The sequence below is a fragment of the Oncorhynchus nerka genome, linkage group LG2 (assembly GCF_034236695.1).
Source record: "Oncorhynchus nerka isolate Pitt River linkage group LG2, Oner_Uvic_2.0, whole genome shotgun sequence".
In the NCBI taxonomy this organism is placed as follows: domain Eukaryota; kingdom Metazoa; phylum Chordata; class Actinopteri; order Salmoniformes; family Salmonidae; genus Oncorhynchus; species Oncorhynchus nerka.
The window spans coordinates 11,230,853-11,239,085 of NC_088397.1; the positions used below are offsets into that span (position 1 = coordinate 11,230,853).

At 50.2% G+C, this 8,233-nt stretch overlaps 1 pseudogene; it reads left to right on the forward strand.

Moving 5' to 3' along the window:
- The first annotated feature begins 2,137 nt into the window (after positions 1–2,137).
- LOC135572512 (gamma-crystallin S-like) lies at positions 2,138–6,018 on the forward strand (annotated as a pseudogene).
- The last annotated feature ends 2,215 nt before the right edge of the window (positions 6,019–8,233 follow it).

The following is an 8,233-nucleotide window of genomic DNA, read 5'->3' on the forward strand; positions in this document are numbered from 1 at the left end:
ACCGGCGCAGCGGGTATAAAAGGGAGCGGGGTACGGGATCCAGCGCCACCTCACACAGGGAGACCTGGGCAGTACTAAAACAAAGGACCGGCACAGCGGGTATAAAAGGGAGCGGGGTACGGGATCCAGCTCCACCTCACACAGGGAGACCTGGGCAGTACTAAAACAAAGGACCGGCGCAGCGGGTATAAAAGGGAGCGGGGTACGGGATCCAGCTCCACCTCACACAGGGAGACCTGGGCAGTACTAAAACAAAGGACCGGCACAGCGGGTATAAAAGGGAGCGGGGTACGGGATCCAGCGCCACCTCACACAGGGAGACCTGGGCAGTACTAAAACAAAGGACCGGCACAGCGGGTATAAAAGGGAGCGGGGTACGGGATCCAGCGCCACCTCACACAGGGAGACCTGGGCAGTACTAAAACAAAGGACCGGCGCAGCGGGTATAAAAGGGAGCGGGGTACGGGATCCAGCGCCACCTCACACAGGGAGACCTGGGCAGTACTAAAACAATGTCAAAGATGGGAAGGGTGACTATGGAACGACCGGAGGACTGGATAACAGCTTTAACTGAAGGAGCACAGTGGCGACACACACACACACACACACACCAGTATTTGGAGGGGAACGCAAAAAATAAACATTGTCTAAAACATACTTAATACCTGCAAGGGGATTCTATGATTTGATGGCTTCAAATGGTGACATTTAAACTGAAGGACTGGTGTAGTATTCTATGTTTTGATGTTATCAGATAGCGTGGGGAGCGGTTGGTGCAGTAGTCTATGTTTTGATGTTGTCAGGTAGCGTGGGGAGCGGTTGGTGCAGTAGTCTATGTTTTGATGTTGTCAGATAGTTTGGGGAGCGGTTGGTGCAGTAGTCTATGTTTTGATGTTGTCAGATAGCGTCGGGAGCAGTTGGTGCAGTAGTCTATGTTTGATGTTGTCAGATAGTGTGGGGAGCGGTTGGTGCCGTAGTCTATGTTTGATGTTGTCAGATAGTGTGGGGAGCGGTTGGTGTAGTAGTCTATGTTTTGATGTTGTCAGATAGTGTGGGGAGCGGTTGGTGCAGTAGTCTATGTTTGATGTTGTCAGATAGTGTGGGGAGCGGTTGGTGCAGTAGTCTATGTTTGATGTTGTCAGATAGTGTGGGGAGCGGTTGGTGCAGTAGTCTATGTTTGATGTTGTCAGATAGTGTGGGGAGCGGTTGGTGCAGTAGTCTATGTTTTGATGTTGTCAGGTAGCGTCGGGAGCGGTTGGTGCATTTTGTCTGTTATAACCAAGTCAAGGATCATATCATCTCCACCTTACCCAACACCCTAGATCCACTACAATACCACCCCAACAGATCCACGGATGATGCAATCGCCATCGCACTGCACTATCCCATCTGGACAAGAGTAATACCTATGTAAGAATTCTGCTCATCAACTACAGCTCAGCATTCAACACCATAGTGCCCTCCAAGCGCATCACAAAGCTCAGGGCCTTGGGTCTGAACCCCGCTCTGTGCAACTGGGTCCTGGACTTCCCGACGGGCCAACCCCAGGTGGTGAAGGTAGGCAACAACACCTCCACTACGCTGATCCTCAACACTGGTGTCCCATAGGGGTGAATGCTCAGCCCCCTCCTGTACTCCTTGTTCACCCATGACTGCGTGACCACGCACGTCTCCAACTCAGTCACCAAGTTTGCACACAACAGTGGCAGACCTGATTACAAACAATGACGAGAGCCTACAGGGAGGAGGTGAGGGCCCTGGCTGAGTGGTGCCAGGAAAATAACCTCTCCCTCAACGTCAACAAAATGAAGGAGCTGATCATGGACGTCAGGAAACAGCAGAGGGAGCACCCCCGTATCCACATCGACGGGCAGCAATTGAGTTTTTCTGCATACTGACAACTGACAACTGAAATAGTCCATCCACACAGACAGTGTGGTGAAGAAGGAGCAGGAGGCTGAAGAAATTTGGCTTGTCACCTAAGACCCTCACAAACTTTTACAGATGTACAATTGAGAGCATCCTGTCGAGCTGTATCACTGCCTGGTACGGCAACTGCACTGTCCACAACCGAAAGGCTCTTCAGAGAGTGGTGCAGTCAGCCCAACGCATCACCGGGGCCAGTGTGGCCCCGGTGATGCGTTGGGCTGACTGCACCACTCTGCCCTTCAGGACATCTACAGCACCCGGTGTTACAGGAAAGCCAAGAAGATCATCAAGGACCTCAGCCACCCGAGCCAAAGCCTATTCACCCAGCTACCATCCAGAAAGAGGAGACGGTACAGGTGCATCAAAGCTGTGGACAGAGAGATTGATTAACAGCTTCTATCTCCAAGCCATCAGATTGTTAAACAGTCACCACTAGTCGGCCTCCGCTCAATACCCTGCCCTGAACTTAGTCACTGTTACTAGCCGGCTACCACCCGGTACTCAACCCTGTACCTTAGAGACTGCTGCCCTATGTACATAGACATGGAACACTGGTCACTTTAATAATGTTTACATACTGCTTTACCCACTTTATATGTATATACTGTATTCCGGTCAACTACCGCTGTGCACACATTTTCTATTCATATACTGTCCATACCATCTATACACACCATAATATATATACTGTATATATTGACAATATATTCCGGACTCTGATATTGCTTGTTCTAATATTTTTACATTTGTATTATTATTATTATTATTATGGGGATTTGCATATATTGTTTTGTTTTGTTAGGAATTACTGCACTGTTGGAGTCAGGAACATAAGCATTTCGCTGCACAAAATATGTCCACGTGACCAATAAAATGTGACGTGATCAGTAGTAAACACTAGTAGTACCGTCAGGGTTACATAGTATTTTAATAGTTCCAAATGGACATTAGATTTAGCTCAAGGAGACAACAATAGAGCTCAATCTGTTATCAGAATACAGTCTCTTGTATTCTGTCTCTCCAGATCGTGTTCTATGAGGACAGGAACTACCAGGGCCGACACTATGAGTGTGACAGCGACTGCACAGACTTCCATTCCTACATGATCTGCTGCAACTCCATCAGGGTGGAGAGTGGTGTCTGTGGTCTATGAGAGGCCCAACTACCCCGACTACCAGTATGTACTGACCAGGAGAGAGTACCCCGACTACCAGTATGTACTGACCAGGGGAGAGTACCCCGACTACCAGTATGTACTGACCAGGGGAGAGTACCCCGACTACCAGTATGTACTGACCAGGGGAGAGTACCCCGACTACCAGTACGTACTGACCAGGGGAAGAGTACCCCGACTACCAGTACGTACTGACCAGGGGAGAGTACCCCGACTACCAGTATGTACTGACCAGGGGAGAGTACCCCGACTACCAGTATGTACTGACCAGGGGAGAGTACCCCGACTACCAGTATGTACTGACCAGGGGAGAGTACCCCGACTACCAGTATGTACTGACCAGGGGAGAGTACCCCGACTACCAGTACGTACTGACCAGGGGAGAGTACCCCGACTACCAGTACGTACTGACCAGGGGAGAGTACCCCGACTACCAGTACGTACTGACCAGGGGAGAGTACCCCGACTACCAGTATGTACTGACCAGGGGAGAGTACTCCGACTACCAGTATGTACTGACCAGGGGAGAGTACCCGACTACCAGTATGTACTGACCAGGGAGAGTACCCGACTACCAGTATGTACTGACCAGGGAGAGTACCCGACTACCAGTATGTACTGACCAGGGAGAGTACCCGACTACCAGTATGTACTGACCAGGGAGAGTACCCCGACTACCAGTATGTACTGACCAGTACTGACCAGGGAGAGTACCCCGACTACCAGTATGTACTGACCAGGAGAGTACCCGACTACCAGTATGTACTGACCAGGGGAGAGTACCCCGACTACCAGTATGTACTGACCAGGGGAGAGTACCCCGACTACCAGTATGTACTGACCAGGGGAGAGTACCCCGACTACCAGTATGTACTGACCAGGGGAGAGTACCCCGACTACCAGTATGTACTGACCAGTATGTACTGACCAGGGGAGAGTACCCCGACTACCAGCGCTGGATGGGCCTCAACGACCACGTCTGCTCCTGCAAGATGGTTCACTTTGTAAGTGGATGAGCCATTATGGTAAAGAGGTGGTGTAGTGTAGAAGAGAGAAAGGTATTTTCTGTGCCCCTGACCAAAGTAGTGCACTACCAGTATGGGTCCTGACCTAAAGTAGTACCCTACTCCAGTCCCTGGATAAAGCCTGCACTATGTCCTATGGGTTCTGGTCTAAAGATGGTTCACTTTGTAACAGTGGATACAGCCATTACCTGAGTCAGTGTTCATCAAACTTCTAGATCTGTTTTTCTGACCCTGGGGAATTGTAGTGCACTATTCCTATGGGTCCTGGTTAAAGTATGCATATGTCCTATATTGATATTGTTAAATATATAGTGCACTATGTCCTATGGGTTCTGGTCTAAAGTAGTGCACGCAACAGTGAATACAGTTCCATTCGCACCTGAGTCAGTGTTCATCAAACTTCTAGATCTGTTTTTTGACTCTAGGGGAATTGTAGATATGATTATTTAGATATTGTTAAATATATATTGTTATATAGATATTGTTAAATATATATATATATAACATTCAGTATTAATGTAGCAGTAACATAGACTAGACTTACCCAGCATGCAGCTGGTGTAACATTCAGTATTAATGTAGCAGTAACATAGACTAGACTTACCCAGCATGCAGCTGGAGTAACATTCTGTATTAATGTAGCAGTAACATAGACTAGACTTACCCAGCATGCAGCTGGTGTAACATTCAGTATTAATGTAGCAGTAACATAGACTAGACTTACCCAGCATGCAGCTGGTGTAACATTCAGTATTAATGTAGCAGTAACATAGACTAGACTTACCCAGCATGCAGCTGGTGTAACATTCAGTATTAATGTAGCAGTAACATAGACTAGACTTACCCAACATGCAGCTGGTGTAACATTCAGTATTAATGTAGCAGTAACATAGACTAGACTTACCCAGCATGCAGCTGGTGTAACATTCAGTATTAATGTAGCAGTAACATAGACTAGACTTACCCAGCATGCAGCTGGTGTAACATTCAGTATTAATGTAGCAGTAACATAGACTAGACTTACCCAGCATGCAGCTGGTGTAACATTCAGTATTAATGTAGCAGTAACATAGACTAGACTTACCCAGCATGCAGCTGGTGTAACATTCAGTATTAATGTAGCAGTAACATAGACTAGACTTACCCAGCATGCAGCTGGAGTAACATTCTGTATTTAAATCCTGTTGATCATCTTGAATTGTAGAGATCTGAGAATGAGATCCAGAATATGTCTGACGTCTTTCTATATGTCTCTGCTTCCTTCCGTTTTGACCCATCCTGCCCTCCCCTCTGATGCCCCCACCTTACCCCCCTCCTCCAGGCTAGCAGTGCCCCCTACAAGCTGCAGCTGTACGGGAAGGGAGACTTGGCAGGCCAGGCGTTCGAGGCCACCGAGGACTGCCCCTCCGTGCTGGAGAAGTTCCACTGGCGCGAGGTGCACTCCTGCAAGGTGCTGGGAGGCTGGTGGGTCTTCTACGAGCACCCCAACTACAAGGGCCGTCAGTATCTCCTGGAGAAGGGCGAGTACCGCAAGCCCACGGACTGGGGCGCGGTGTGTCCCAACGTCCAGTCCTTCAGACGCCTCACTGAGTAACCAGGGTCTAGAGTTTTCCCCCTCTCGCCCAACCAATCCGATCCCTCCTGCCCAATGCTCGGTGACGTCATCTACTACCGTTCTTAACACCAACCAGAGGGCACCCAAGAGATGGACCTAACACTGAGCCATGGCCACCAGCTAACACCAACCAGAGGGCACCCAAGAGATGGACCTAACACTGAGCCATGGCCACCAGCTAAACCCTGACTGGCAAGCAGCTGACGAGTTGGGTTTTTATTGTGTGTTTGGTGTAAGTCTGATAATGTCTAATACAGCCCACAACCAATGGACAAGATCCTCTCTGCAGTCACTCTGCGTCAAACCAACTCTAGAGCCTAAACTGTAAAACAAGACTTTTATATTTTTGATGTGTTTACATTTACATTTACATTTAAGTCATTTAGCAGACGCTCTTATCCAGAGCGACTTACAAATTGGTGCATTCACCTTATGACCTCCAGTGGAACAGTAGTGCATCTAAATCTTTTCAGGGGGGGGGGTGAGAGGGATTACTTTATCCTATCCTAGGTATTCCTTAAAGAGGTGGGGTTTCAGGTGTCTCCGGAAGGTGGTGATTGACTCCGCTGTCCTGGCGTCGTGAGGGAGTTTGTTCCACCATTGGGGGGCCAGAGCAGCGAACAGTTTTGACTGGGCTGAGCGGGAACTGTACTTCCTCAGTGGTAGGGAGGCGAGCAGGCCAGAGGTGGATGAACGCAGTGCCCTTGTTTGGGTGTAGGGCCTGATCAGAGCCTGGAGGTACTGAGGTGCCGTTCCCCTCACAGCTCCGTAGGCAAGCACCATGGTCTTGTAGCGGATGCGAGCTTCAACTGGAAGCCAGTGGAGGGAGCGGAGGAGCGGGGTGACGTGAGAGAACTTGGGAAGGTTGAACACCAGACGGGCTGCGGCGTTCTGGATGAGTTGTAGGGGTTTAATGGCACAGGCAGGGAGCCCAGCCAACAGCGAGTTGCAGTAATCCAGACGGGAGATGACAAGTGCCTGGATTAGGACCTGCGCCGCTTCCTGTGTGAGGCAGGGTCGTACTCTGCGGATGTTGTAGAGCATGAACCTACAGGAACGGGCCACCGCCTTGATGTTAGTTGAGAACGACAGGGTGTTGTCCAGGATCACGCCAAGGTTCTTAGCGCTCTGGGAGGAGGACACAATGGAGTTGTCAACCGTGATGGCGAGATCATGGAACGGGCAGTCCTTCCCCGGGAGGAAGAGCAGCTCCGTCTTGCCGAGGTTCAGCTTGAGGTGGTGATCCGTCATCCACACGGATATGTCTGCCAGACATGCAGAGATGCGATTCGCCACCTGGTCATCAGAAGGGGGAAAGGAGAAGATTAATTGTGTGTCGTCTGCATAGCAATGATAGGAGAGACCATGTGAGGTTATGACAGAGCCAAGTGACTTGGTGTATAGCGAGAATAGGAGAGGGCCTAGAACAGAGCCCTGGGGGACACCAGTGGTGAGAGCACGTGGTGTGGAGACGGATTCTCGCCACGCCACCTGGTAGGAGCGACCTGTCAGGTAGGACGCAATCCAAGCGTGGGCCGCGCCGGAGATGCCCAACTCGGAGAGGGTGGAGAGGAGGATCTGATGGTTCACAGTATCGAAGGCAGCCGATAGGTCTAGAAGGATGAGAGCAGAGGAGAGAGAGTTAGCTTTAGCAGTGCGGAGCGCCTCCGTGATACAGAGAAGAGCAGTCTCAGTTGAATGACTAGTCTTGAAACCTGACTGATTTGGATCAAGAAGGTCATTCTGAGAGAGATAGCGGGAGAGCTGGCCAAGGACGGCACGTTCAAGAGTTTTGGAGAGAAAAGAAAGAAGGGATACTGGTCTGTAGTTGTTGACATCGGAGGGATCGAGTGTAGGTTTTTTCAGAAGGGGTGCAACTCTCGCTCTCTTGAAGACGGAAGGGACGTAGCCAGCGGTCAGGGATGAGTTGATGAGCGAGGTGAGGTAAGGGAGAAGGTCTCCGGAAATGGTCTGGAGAAGAGAGGAGGGGATAGGGTCAAGCGGGCAGGTTGTAGGGCGGCCGGCCGTCACAAGACGCGAGATTTCATCTGGAGAGAGAGGGAGAAAGAGGTCAGAGCACAGGGTAGGGCAGTGTGAGCAGAACCAGCGGTGTCGTTTGACATAGCAAACGAGGATCGGATGTCGTCGACCTTCTTTTCAAAATGGTTGACGAAGTCATCTGCAGAGAGGGAGGAGGGGGGAGGGGAGGAGGATTCAGGAGGGAGGAGAAGGTTGCAAAGAGCTTCCTAGGGTTAGAGGCAGATGCTTGGAATTTAGAGTGGTAGAAAGTGGCTTTAGCAGCAGAGAGAGAAGAGGAAAATGTAGAGAGGAGGGAGTGAAAGGATGTCAGGTCCGCAGGGAGGCGAGTTTTCCTCCATTTCCGCTCGGCTGCCCGGAGCCCTGTTCTGTGAGCTCGCAATGAGTCGTCGAGCCACGGAGCGGGAGGGGAGGACCGAGCCGGCCTGGAGGATAGGGGACATAGAGAGTCAA